This window comes from Sturnira hondurensis, unplaced genomic scaffold (genome assembly GCF_014824575.4).
Source record: "Sturnira hondurensis isolate 20B ecotype Veracruz unplaced genomic scaffold, ASM1482457v3 Scaffold0021354, whole genome shotgun sequence".
NCBI lineage: Eukaryota > Metazoa > Chordata > Mammalia > Chiroptera > Phyllostomidae > Sturnira > Sturnira hondurensis.
Genome location: NW_028093985.1, coordinates 11,239,702 through 11,252,929, shown reverse-complemented (window position 1 = coordinate 11,252,929; position 13,228 = coordinate 11,239,702). Strand labels below are relative to the sequence as shown.

The 13,228-nt window shown below is 33.8% G+C and overlaps 1 non-coding gene across 1 annotated transcript; it reads left to right on the top strand.

The window, feature by feature from the left end:
• Positions 1–2,234: 2,234 nt before the first annotated feature.
• Positions 2,235–2,397, top strand: LOC118977519 (U1 spliceosomal RNA). The gene has a single exon (XR_005064541.1). It is a non-coding gene; the product is annotated as a U1 spliceosomal RNA (small nuclear RNA).
• Positions 2,398–13,228: the final 10,831 nt, after the last annotated feature.

Genomic DNA, 13,228 nt, shown 5'->3' with positions numbered 1-13,228 from the left:
ATTTTAATAATTTATCTGATAATGGAGAAAGATACTCTTTCTAAATCATTGTTGATAATCAGACTATCATTGAGATATAGTTTAATAACCTTGATATTTTTAAATAACACTAGATCAACATTTTGTAAAATTTACCTCAATTTGAATTTGTCAAATATTTTCTTATTATTATTTTGGAAATAGGGGTTTTGTAGGAGTAGTACTACAGAGGTGAGTCACTATATTCATTGTTATTAGCAAAGGATGCATGCTATCAATAAAATGTATTACTGGTGATGTGAACTTTGATTATTTTATTGTTGTAGTGACTATCAAGTTATTTACTGTAAAGACATTATAGGCAGAGAGGACAAAATAATTCAAAGCCTCAAGATAAGAGTATGATGTGTGTGTGCAAGAAACTGCAAGGAGACCAGTGTGGTTGGAAAGGAGTAAGAGAAAAAATTACAAAGATAATTTTTAAAAGAGAAGAGATGAAGCTACAGCTCAGGTAAGGGTGCTATGAGAAATTTTAAGGTCTTTAGCATTTACTTTATGGATAATTGTGGGAACCTTGTTATGCTTTTCAAAGATTACTTTGGGTACAGATGAGATAAAGATAATTTGCACTAGGTTGAATAGTGGTGGTGGTGGTGATAACTAATCACACTTTTGCACATTTTGAAGTTAGAATCAACAGTATTTTATGGTGGATTTGACATAGTGTAATAAAAAAATGAAGACAGGGAGGACACCAAGATTATTTTGGTCTCAACAATAAGAATGGAGACTTATGAGACTACAGGGTGAGCAGGTATAATAGGACACAGGTCAGACATTTGGTTTGGGGTACATTAAGGTTCGCCTGCCAGTTACACATACAAGTGGAAATACAGGGTAGGTAGTTGTATATAAGAGTTATAAAAGTCAGGGTTGAAGATATAAATTTAAAATTATCACTATTTATCTGCCATTAACAAACAAATTCGGAATAAGAAAAGATATCTTATCTTTGGTTAGAATCCTCCTAACGAAAGATAGAGAATGACACTCCAAGTTACCTTCTCATGTTCAAGCATAACTTTGGATCGCATTTTGAGATGGTGGCACCTCAGAATGGTGAGCCTCTACCAGTCTAAGTCTTTGAGTATCTAGTAAAATATCTAGTATCCCCCACATGGTAAAACATTTTTTTCCAGTAATACACATTTATTGGGACAGAATTTCTGTGGCTCAGTTTAGCTGGATGCTCTGCTCATGGTCTCATGAGGCTGCAATTCAAGGACATGGTTGGGCAATGTTCTCCTTCTGGGGCTCAAGTGATGATGGGACTATATCTGAGCTCAGGTAGTTGTTGGCAACATTTAGTTCTTTGCCAGACTCAGGGTCTTGGTTTCTTGCTGGTTGTTGACTGGAGGTTTTTCTCAGCTCATCGTCACATGGGCTGTTCCATTCTAGTAACCCACAACCTAGCAGCTGGCTTCTCCACAGCATCCATGAAAAAAGTGTCTCAGTAAGATAAGTTTACAATCTTATCTAACGATCACAAACATCCCATCCTCTTTGCCATATATTCTATTGCTTAGAAATGAGTCCTGGCCTCAGTCAATGTTTCTATTTGATTATTATCAACTTCAACTGGTCTACCACGCTGTAGGGCATTGTTCAGGAAGAAATCTCCAGCACAAAACTTCACAGACTACCTTCAACACATTTGATCATTTACAGAAAGTTCTCCATATAGTGCACAATTTTTTTTTTTTGCTTTTCAGTTGCATTTTTACTTTTCTTGAAGTAGTAAAGTACAATATGCCAAAAATGTTGCATATTTTCTTCCACCTTTAATATTAAAATAGCTACACAAAAATTAACAAATGTTGATTTTTTCAATGCACACTGATATGACAGTTGTCACAGTACAATCTAATCAAATTATTTCAAATGAGTTAAAGACAACTACATCATACTAGTGCCATTTTAAGAGAAAAAACTAAACTTTTTGGCAAACTCAATTCAAAATATAATTCAAAAAATGGTAATGCATGTTAGTAAGGTGTTATCTATTTTTTAATTTTCTAGAGTTTTTAAATAATTTTACTATAATTTAATCATTGTAATAAGTTGTAGCCTCCTTCTGTTATAACAACATTCTTGTTCTTATTAATATGCCTGTATTTGTTTTGCTAAATGAAATAAAGAAATTAAGTTGTTGTCTCAATATTATGTCTAGACTTCTTAAAATAAGAATAAGTTTGATACTCACCTAGCAGGGGAAGTACCATGTTCACAAAGGTGGATTTCCCAGGGTGAGGCTTATCCATTGCACTCTGGATGTGTTGTCCCCTGAGGTTTCCCCAAATGTGGGAAACTCGGCTGCATAACTTATGGTAGTTGGGAACTGCTTGCACACTTTCCCCTAGATAAATAAATAAATGGATATATTGTATATTAAAAAGTCTGTATAAAAAGGTAATAAGAGTATATTTCTATTTCAATTTTCTTCCTGATTCATATGGCTTCCTAGGGTGCTCATGTAAAAATAATTTTATAAAAGTATTTATCATTGCAGAGAATTGTGAAATTTATGACATAGCTGTAGAGAAAAACAAATTTTAAATGTTTTGTAATAACAGACAATTGATATGATCAAGGTTCTTGGTCAAGGTTAGACAAGGTATTTTCTAAACTAAATTCTTAGTTCAGAAAAAGTTTCTTAAAACGTAATTTATTTAAAATTGCATAATGCAAATACTATCTAATGGACTATATGGACCATGTTAATGTTAAGCACTGCCTTCAAAATACGTAAATAATACCTGCTCTGGGACTTCTGGCCAAGATGGAGGCATCGGTAGATATGCTTCACTTCCTCACACAACCAAAAGAAGAGCAACTACCATTTTAAAAACAAAAAGCAACTGGAACTGCCAGAAAAATCAAACTGTATGGAAGTACTACAACCAAGGAGTTAAAAAGGAAACATTTACTCAGACTGGTAGGAGGGGCAGAGATGGGCAGCCAGGGCAGAGAGGACATGGAAAAGTGAAGGCTGGCAGACCCTGTGGTCCACATTTGCATGTTGATAAACTGGGAAGAAAAACTGGGTAGTGACAGAGACCATGCAACTCAGGATTCCAGCACAGGAAACTAAAGCCTCAAAATCTCTGGCTGTAAAAATCTGTGGGGGTTGTGGTGGTGAGAGAAACTCCCAGTCTCACAAGTGAGTCTGTTGGATGGAACGACAGGGTCCTAGAAAGCACACAAACCCACCCACCTGGGAATCAGCAATAGAAGGGATCAACGTGCTTATGGGTAGTGGGGAAAGGGACTGGAGTGAGCCAAGGAAGCCAAGGCATTGTTTCCTCTCTGACCATGCCCCTGCACACTACCACAACACAAAAAGTGTGCCGCCCCACTCTGGTGAATGATGGGTGGGGTGACACCCACCATTAAGGCTCCTCTCCTTACAACTTAACAGGTGCACTGAGACAAAGAAATGTGGCTCAAATGAAAGAATGGATCAAAACTCCAGAAAAACAACTAAGTGATAAGAAGATAGCCAACCTATCAGATGCACAGTTCAAAACACTAGTAATCAGGATGCTCACAGAAATGATTGAGTATGGATGAAAAACAGAAGAAGAAGTGAAGGATATTCAAAGTGAAATAAAGAAAAATATACAGGGAACCAACAGTGAAGGGAGGAAAAACAGGACTCAAATCAACAATTTAGAACAGAGGAAGAAATAAACATTCAACCAGGACAAAATGAAGAAACAAGAATTCAAAAAATTTAGAAGCTTAGGAATCTCTGGGACAACTTTAAACATTCCAACATCTGAATCACAGGGGTACCAGAAGGAAAAGAGGAAGACCAAGAAATTGAAAAAAGTATTAGAACAAATAATGAAGGGAAACTTCCCCAATCTGCTGAAGGAAATAGACATGCAAGTTCAGGAAGCTCAGGGAATTCCAAAGAAATTGGAGCCAAGAAGGAACACACCAAGACACATCATAATTACATTAGCCACGATTAAAGATAAGAAGAGAATCTTAAAAGCAGCAAGAGAAAAAGAGAGAGTTACTGACAAGGAGTTACCATAAGACTATTAGCTGATTTCTTAAAAGAAATTGTACAAGCTAGAAGGGACTGAAAAGAAGTATTTGAAGTCATGAAAGGCAAGAACCTAGGTGCAATATTACTCAATCCAGCAAAGCTGTCATTTAGAATGAAAGGGCAGATAAAGTGCTTTTCAGATGAGGTAAAGTTAAAGGAGTTCATCATCATCAAGTCCTTATTATACAAGATGTTAAAGGGGCCTATCTAAGAAAAAGAAGAAAATCAAATCTATGAACAGTAAAATGACAACAAATGCAACTATCAACAACCAAACACACACAAAAAATAAAAACAAGCTGAGAAAACAACTAGAACAGGAACAGAATCACGGAAATGGAGATTACATGGAGGGTTGTCAGGGGAGAATGGGGTAAAAGGTACAGAGAATAAGAAGCATAATTGGTATGTTCAAAATAAATGGGGAGGTTAGAATAGTACAAGAAATGGAGAAGCCAAAGAACTTATACGTATGACCCGTGGACATGAACTAAGGAAGGAGGATGTTGGAGGGGGGAGACAGGGTGGTGGGAGGTAAAGGGGAGGAAAAATGGGACGACTGTAACAGCATAATCAATAAAATAAACTTAAAAATGCCTGCTCTGTATATACTGAGAATATATTCAAAGAAAACACAGAATACAGATTATTTTACAAAGAATCTGTATTTTATTAAATGTGATATGTTTTAAGTTCAAAGTAATTATGTTGATGTAATTACTTTTTCAATTTTCCATTTTTCATCATAATTATATTTGAGTGCTGTTTTTAAGAAATGCATAATTCCATTATAATGTATACTTAATAAACTCTTGAGACTATATTCTTCACTGTACCAATCACATCTGGGGAGGAAATTAAAAATTTAGGGAAATAAATTACTATATACCAATATAATTTTATTTATTTATTTTTGAATCTTTTTTTTACTTTTCAGTTATAGTTAACATACATTATTATATTAGTTTCATGTGTTCATTAGTCATTACACAACTAAGTACTCATCCTGATAAGTCTCACACTTATCTGACACCATACACAGTTACTAGAATATTATTGATGATATTCCCTATGCTGTACTTTACATTCCAATGACTTCTGTAACAACAAATTTGTACTTCTTAATCCCTGCACCTTTTCACCCATCCCCTAATCTCCCTCCCCTCTGGAAAGTGGGTGAGGAGGCAGGACTCAATCTTCATTCCAATGTTTCTTAATTTTTTCTATGTGTAACTATTTTACCATTAAAGTGGGATACTATTTACATGAGAATTGCTAGTGTTTGAGGGTTGCAAATTAACTAAATGTTATTCCATTACCCCTAATATATGCAAGGGATTAGAATAGAAACAGTGATTTCCAACTATGAAAAGGAAAATTTCTTCACTGTTACTCACATTGGGTAACTTAATCACATGTGGAAAAAAACAATAATCTTATTATTTTGACAGGTATAAGTTTTCTAAAAATGCCCCAGACTTAGGGTCATGGGAGAGAAACTTTAGTCTAAACAGGGATGGCTTTTAGAACATACATAGAGGCTTAGGCAATGACAGGTAACATGTGCTATGTAAATGATTTTAGAGTTATTTCCATGTTGCCAAGTGCAAAGTGGGAGGCTGAGAGTGGTCAAAGGTCAAATTGAAGAACTACCCAGACATATGTTTATCATTCATTGACAATCCCTAAAGCTCAAAATTCATCTATAAGTAATAAAGTGCCATTTATTATTTGTAATTTATTTAGATTTTAAAGGTACATATTTAATAAAGTGCATTTCTTTAAAAAGCTAAATAATAAAAAAACATAGTCATGTGTATACACTATTAAATAACTTCATTTTCTAAATCTTCACAACTATAATATCAATATAGATTAATTTTATACTTTTTCAATTGTTTAAATATATACATGAAATTTTACACAGGTTTAAATAAAAACATTGTGTGTTTCTTTGTGTGTTTCACTGTAATGTGATATTTTATTAAAAGCACAGATAGTTGGCTCAATAATATTAAATATTTAAAGTATGAGTCCAGTGGTTTGTGAAAAATAGATTTGGTTTTAACAATTCAAGAGCAAGGGAAACAAGTTTGAAAATGTAGGTAGGAACTGCTGTTTCTAAGGGAGATAGAACAGTTAAGAGGACCAGTGCTTAGAGTAAAACAACCAGAATATTTGTGTAACATCCAGACATTTGAAGGTGGACAGTTATGCAGTTAATGAGCACTTGAAGGGCTGACATCAGCACAAGGAAATCATCCCAGAGTTTCCCTGACTTATGCAGCTTCTTTTACTCTCTGTGAAGATGTTGACTTAAAGTGCTGACCAGATGTCTGAGACCTTGGGAATATAAAACACATGAGACACAGTTGCTAAGAATAAAGAAACCAAGGAGCGACATGTAGCTATTTGGAGTCCTTGGTAGATTCCACAGTTGTTGAGGCAGAAGTAAGATTTATGGAATTTCCACCTATGAAAGAGTAACTGTATAAGACTTGACCTCCAGATTAAATAACAAGAAAGCTGGGAAAAATAAACAACTACTGCTTTTATATATATATTTAGCAACAGGCAGTGCAGGGCTGTAATCTCTGAGAAAAAGAAAATCAATGAGATGAGTCCTACCATTATAACATATGCTTAATAAACTCATAACCTTGTCTTGCTGCTTGGAGATAATTGAGCAGCCATGGCAAAGAGAGAGTGACTGAAGCAGACTCTAGGAGTTTTGGTGAGTTGAAGAGATTTAAGGAAGAATGTGAGAGCTAGAATTTTCAAATAGAGAGAACTATGTAGGGAAAGAGCTCCATAAATCTGCTTAAAAGCTTGCTACATGTTTGGCTGAACACCAAAAGTCTGTTAGGTAGAAGTCTAGAAGGCCAGGCAAAGAGCAACTACCATCCGAGAAAAAAATCAGTGGGAAGTTGAAAGCTGGAAAATTCCCTGAGCTCTCCCAGGACTGTGAAACATTGAAATTTAATACTCAGATTGGGATATTTAGGAGATATTTTCATGGGTTCACATTATGATACAGCATTTAAAATAGCCCTGAAGAACACTCTAGATACACTTTAAAAAAAAAAAAACCTAAAAATGAGCCTCAGAAGATCAGCTGATATACAAATAACACATCAAATCATGTATGGTGTATATTTAAAATAAGAGCTTTTTGTTATAATTATCAAATTATATTAACACTTGTTGGTTGGCATTATTAAGATTTGCATGTGTAGTAATAGAGGAAACAAATCTAATAAAGATTTTGAAGTTATGGTGGTTCTCCTTAGAGAACTTTTTCTTATTTTCTTCTATTGCACCCATATTTAGCTCGTGTTCCACTTCTGTTTTTCTCCTTTCTTTCATTCCAAGTAAAAGAAAATCTCTTCTAATACCAAAAGAATTTTTTCCTTAAAAAATTACCACAGTAATATTTTTGTGATTTTTATAAGTTGCTCTATTATTTTCAGAATCATTAATTATATCAGGGGTAGAAACAGCTGGTGATCTTAATGCTGTTGTCTGTACTATGTATATCCTGTGGCCTTATTTTTCACTTCTCAAGTCGTGCAGAACTTTTGATGAATAATAAGTAACAGATGGATAAATCTATCAAAAGGGGTTGGAGTTAGGTGGTAGTAGCCAATGTTCACTACCTCCTCGGTTAATTTTTTCTTGAAATGAGATGCAGACTGCACAATAAATGCAATTGAAATTATAGCTCAGTTATCTCTGAAATATAGTGTGACAAATTTAATTTTTAAAAGGTTAGAAAAGAACATATTGATATGATTTGATATTTTAAAAGGTCAAAGAAACTACCTTTTAAGCTATTTTTATAGCATCAAAATAAATAATTATTTCTTACTTAAATTTTGTAAACCAAAGATATTTTTGAAGAAAAAGTGAAGTAATGGTAATTTTTTAAAGCTATACATACAACATACTGAAATTTAATCATCTATCTCCTTACATATACAATTGACAGTTGTGCTGAGTAGGAATCAGAAGCTTTGAAATTAAATAAAAAAAAGAGAATAACTACACAGTATGTTTTTTAGTAATTGTAACAGTTAGTAATATAATCAATTACATTTCCTATTTTTTGCTTGCTTAATGTTAGTTATAATTAAAATCCTTTTACCTTATGACCTCTCAGTGAAATTGTACATTATTTGGGAAGTTAATATATATATATATGATATATATATATATATCATACATTCATGCATATCCATACACTATGTGTATATTCTAAAAAGAAAACACAATCCTTGGAAAAAATAAAACAAAACATTCCGTCTTTAGTGATATTATGCATCGCTCAAAGAAACAATATCAGAATTAACTCAGAATAAGAAATATATTATTTCAAATCTCCATTTAAATACTTAGCAGGTATTTTATACTCAAAAAGTTACATGAGAGTAATATTCTTAGTTACCATTATAAAATTTAAAAGTAAATAAACAACCTAATATATGGTGTACACTATATAAACATGCATTATATTTTTAATTATCATTTTGAAAACCTGGCAATAATTAATTTTAGATATAATACATTGGAGCACATCCTCTATAAATTTTACCACTTTTAAAACTAATTATAAAATATGAATATGTAATATTATATAAATATAGATAAAGATGAATATTGTTATAGCGATTAATGTATATATATGTTCACAAATATATGCATATATACATTTTCTACAAAAAATAAGAAGCCTCATGTCTTCTTCTAATATCAGATACAACTTGGTTAAAAAAATCCATCTGTTTTTCAGTCAAGATGGTGTAGAAGATAGCCACTGTGCTTCCCTTTTTCTCACAACTACAGCAAAATTACAACTAATCAAGAGAGCATCCCTTATTGAGAACTGCCTGAAGTTTAGCTGAACAGAATTTTTATAGTGAGGATGTAAAGAAATCACCTCAAAAATGGTGGAGGAATGGAGACATGAAATGGGATGGTTTCATACCCACATGTGATTGAGAGGGATAAAACTGAGAGGGATAAAACTGAGAGTGATACCTTGGCTGCAGAGGTATCCCCTGAGGAGTGAGAGGTCCAGCTCCACACCAGGCTACCCAGCCCAGGGTCCAGGGCCAGGAAGAGAAAGAAGTTCCTGTAACCTCTGGTTATGAAAACTGGTAGGGAGTGTGGTTAAGTGAGACAGAGGTTACTGGAGTCCCAGGCACATACTTGCTGATAGACTCACTCACTTTGAGCTCCAGTGCTGGAATAGTGACTCAAAAAGCACACATGACATTTGGGAATGAACTGAATTGTTTAACCTCAAGGCTAGGCTTGTAAAAACAGTATTTTCTCAGATACGAGTTCTGGCAAACAACATTGTTTCCTTACAAAGTTCTCCCCCTGCAGGTGCAGGTGGGTGCCATATCTGAATGTCCATGGACTAGGCTAATACTGTTCATCCTACCTGGGACATTCTCTGACCCTAATCCCACCCCACCAACTCTCAGGCCCACTCAAGCTGTTTTCAGTGGCTCATTTTTGGGAATTTCCTAAAAGCTCTTAAAGACTTACGAATCCCAAACAAGCAGCCTTGGCATGTCTTGTACCTCATGTTAAGTAGCTCCAAATCTGGACCTAGTGGCAGCCAGCCTCAGTTATTAGCTTAGTCTTTCCCAGGCACCTGCAAGATCACCACAGGCAATAAATACTTGGAAATCTCTTTGCAGCTCATGGGAAGAGCAAAGACAACAGCTGAAGTGAACTGCCAGAGAGCCCCTTTCAAGAGGCCCCAGAATCAAACTACCTGTAGCTAGCTTCAGAACCACACCAGAGCATCACCAAACCATCTCCATGAAAGAGAAAACCAAAAGGCAACTCACAAGGCAGGAGAGCCTTCTAAAGCAAATAGTCCCATTGACATGCCAATAGCAAGCAAGGTTGGCACAGCAAGGCACACACAATCCACACAAGTGACACACCTGAAACTTTCCACTGACCAGGCAAACTACCACAAGGCTCTGCAGGGTACTTACTACATATAGCCACTATAAGACCAGATGACATAGCAGCTCTAAATAATTTACAGAAACAAACACAGGGAAACAACCACAGGTCCCAAATGAAAAAAACAGTAAAAAAATAAAAAATAGAAAAACAGGTCCCAAAGGGAAAAAATACACAAAATGGAAACTAACAATCCACCAGATGAAAAGTTCAAAAAAAAAAAAAACATTGGCTATAAGGATGCACAATGAGCTCAGTGAGAACTTTAACAAGGAGGTAGGAAATGTAACAAAAAATAAAAAAAGAAGTAGTCAAAATAAAAATACAATAATAAAAATATATTGTAGGGAAACAAAAATAGATTAAATAAAACTGAAGATTTACTCAGTGATTTAGAAGACAAGGTAACAGAAAACACCTAATTAGAATAGCAGAAAGAAAAAAGTCTAAAAAAGTAAGGGTAGTATGAGGGGCCTTTGAGACAACATCAAGTATACCAACATTTAATCACAAGGGTACCAGAAGGAGAAGAGAGATGGGAAGGAAGTGAAAGCCTATTTGAAGAAATAATGACAAAAACTTTTAGCCTGGTTAAATAAATAGACATATAACCTTAGGAAGCTCAGAGAGTACCAAACAAGATGAATCCAAAGAGGCCCACACAAAGACACACACCATAATTAAAATGCAAAAGGTTAAAAAGATAGAATCTTAAAAGCACTGTGAGAAAAGCAGTTAGTGACCTACAAGGGAGCTCTCATAAAACTGTCAGCTGATGTTTCAACAGAAAATTTTTAAGTGAGAAGGGATTGGCACAAAATATTCAAAGCAATACCAAGCAAGGACATACAATTAAGATTACCCAACAAGGCTGTCAGTTAGAATCAAAGGACAGATAAAAACCTTTCCAGATGAGAAAATGCTGACAGAGTTCATCACTACTAAACCAGTATCATATGAAACATTAAAGGGACTTCTTTAAGAAAATGAAAAAAGATAAAAAATATGATTGATAAAATGGTGGTAACTACATACCTGTCATTAATTACTTTAACTATACATGGATTATACACTCCAATCAAAAGACACTGAGTGGCTGAATTCATAAAAAGTAAAAAAAAAGTAAAAGACCCTTACCTATGCTCCCTACCAGAAACCCACAGGTATCTTTACTTTCAGGAAAGATACACACAGACTGAAACTAAAAGAAAACAAAAAGATATTTCTTGTAAATTGAAACAATCAATCAAAAAAACAAACTTGGGTAGTAATATTTATATCAGACAAAATAGACTTTAAAACAAAGGCAATAACAAGAGACGGTGAATGACCCAGAAATTCCACTTTTGGGTATATATCCAAAGAAACCTATAACATTAATTTAAAAAACAAAGCTTATGCATTCCTGCATTTATTGCAGCATTATTTACAATAGCCAAGATATGGAAGCAACCAAAGTGTCAATCAATAGATAAGTAAAGAAGTAATAATACATATACACAATGGAATATTACTCAGCCATAAAAAGAAGGAAAGCTTGCCACTGCAACAATTTGGATGGTCCTAGAGGGCATTATATTAAGTGAAATAAGTGAGACAGAAAAAAATACACACACTGTATGATTTTACTTACATGCGAATCTAAAAAACCAATGAAGTAGCAGAGTAGAAACAGACATAGATACAGAGAACATTTTGATGGTTATCGTACGAGAGGGAGCTTCCAGGGGTGGGTGAAAAAAGGTGAAGGGATTGAGAAGTACAAATTTGTGGTTACAAAATAGTCATAGGAGGTAAAGTACAGCATGGGAAATGTAGTTAATAATATTGTTCTAACTGTATAAGTTGTCAGACTGGTACTAAATTTATGGGTGTAATCACTATGCTGCACAACTGAAACTAATATGGTGCTCTATGTCAACTGTAATTGAAAATTTTCAAAAAAAATTTAAAAAAAATACACCCATCTACCACCAAAAGTTAACTTGGAAAAACAATGAATACTTTGTTTAGATCATAAGAAGGTGATACACATAATAAGTCACAACAATTTATTTACCATCTACTTTTTTATACTTACAACTACTGCTATGTCTTTTTAAAACATTTTCAGAATCAATTATATCAAAGTTCTAGCTTTATTGATATTTGTAGCTCTCAAGTCAACGTTTTACTTTTGCCAAGATATCAAGAAGTACAAATAACTGACCAAGAATGGAAGAACCTTTCTTGAGTGACAGAGGGGGAAAATAATGGAAGGAAGGAGAATGAGAAGGACTGGGAAAAAATCATTAAGGCTTTTATTATACATATATACTTAAGATTATTTGTTGGATATTGAGACTCTTTTCAAGAAAATTATATATCTGTAAAGTTTTTAGTGTATTTTTAGACCATATCAGATATATAAAATTGTTTCATTACTAGAAGCATCTGTGAGTTTTCCAGCTTTGTATTTCCCATGGTATAGAATTATGCTATTGCAGTATTGTTTTTAAGGGCTTTGTTTTCAATTATTCTGTAGCAGTGCTAATGTATTTTTATGGAAAAGTTTATACTATTCTCTGAAATGGAAGAGAAGGATAAAGGGAAAACAAAAGCATAATACTTTCATGCCAAAGCATTTTCATTACTTTCCAGCTATGTTGTTATTTACTATATTTTGCTTTTCAAGATGTCTTTGTTTCTGGCATTGTAAGTTTAAAATAAGTGGTCAGTCTTATTCTAATAATATATAATAGTGAACTCCGAATATTTGAATAATTACATCTAAATTAGACTATATGAGGCATGATGTTAAATGCAAAAATAATAGAAAAACTATGTTATAGGCATTCTAAGAGTAATGTGACCAGTGTTTCTCTAATGTTTATTGTTAAATGGCATAAAAGAGAAATAATTAGCTTAAAATTAACTCTAAAAATACCAGAGCTTGATTCTTTTCTGCCTGTTCTTTATGAACTCCTATTCATATTCTCACCACATTCTTACTTAATGTTCTCCTGTCAAATATTAAATTCACATTTTCAACAATTTTAATATTTATACCATTCTTCTTTCTGTGCAAAAGATTTTTTATTGTATACTTCATCATAATGCGTATAGGAAATTCCCTGTGGATGGATATTCATTGCACGCTTTACACAA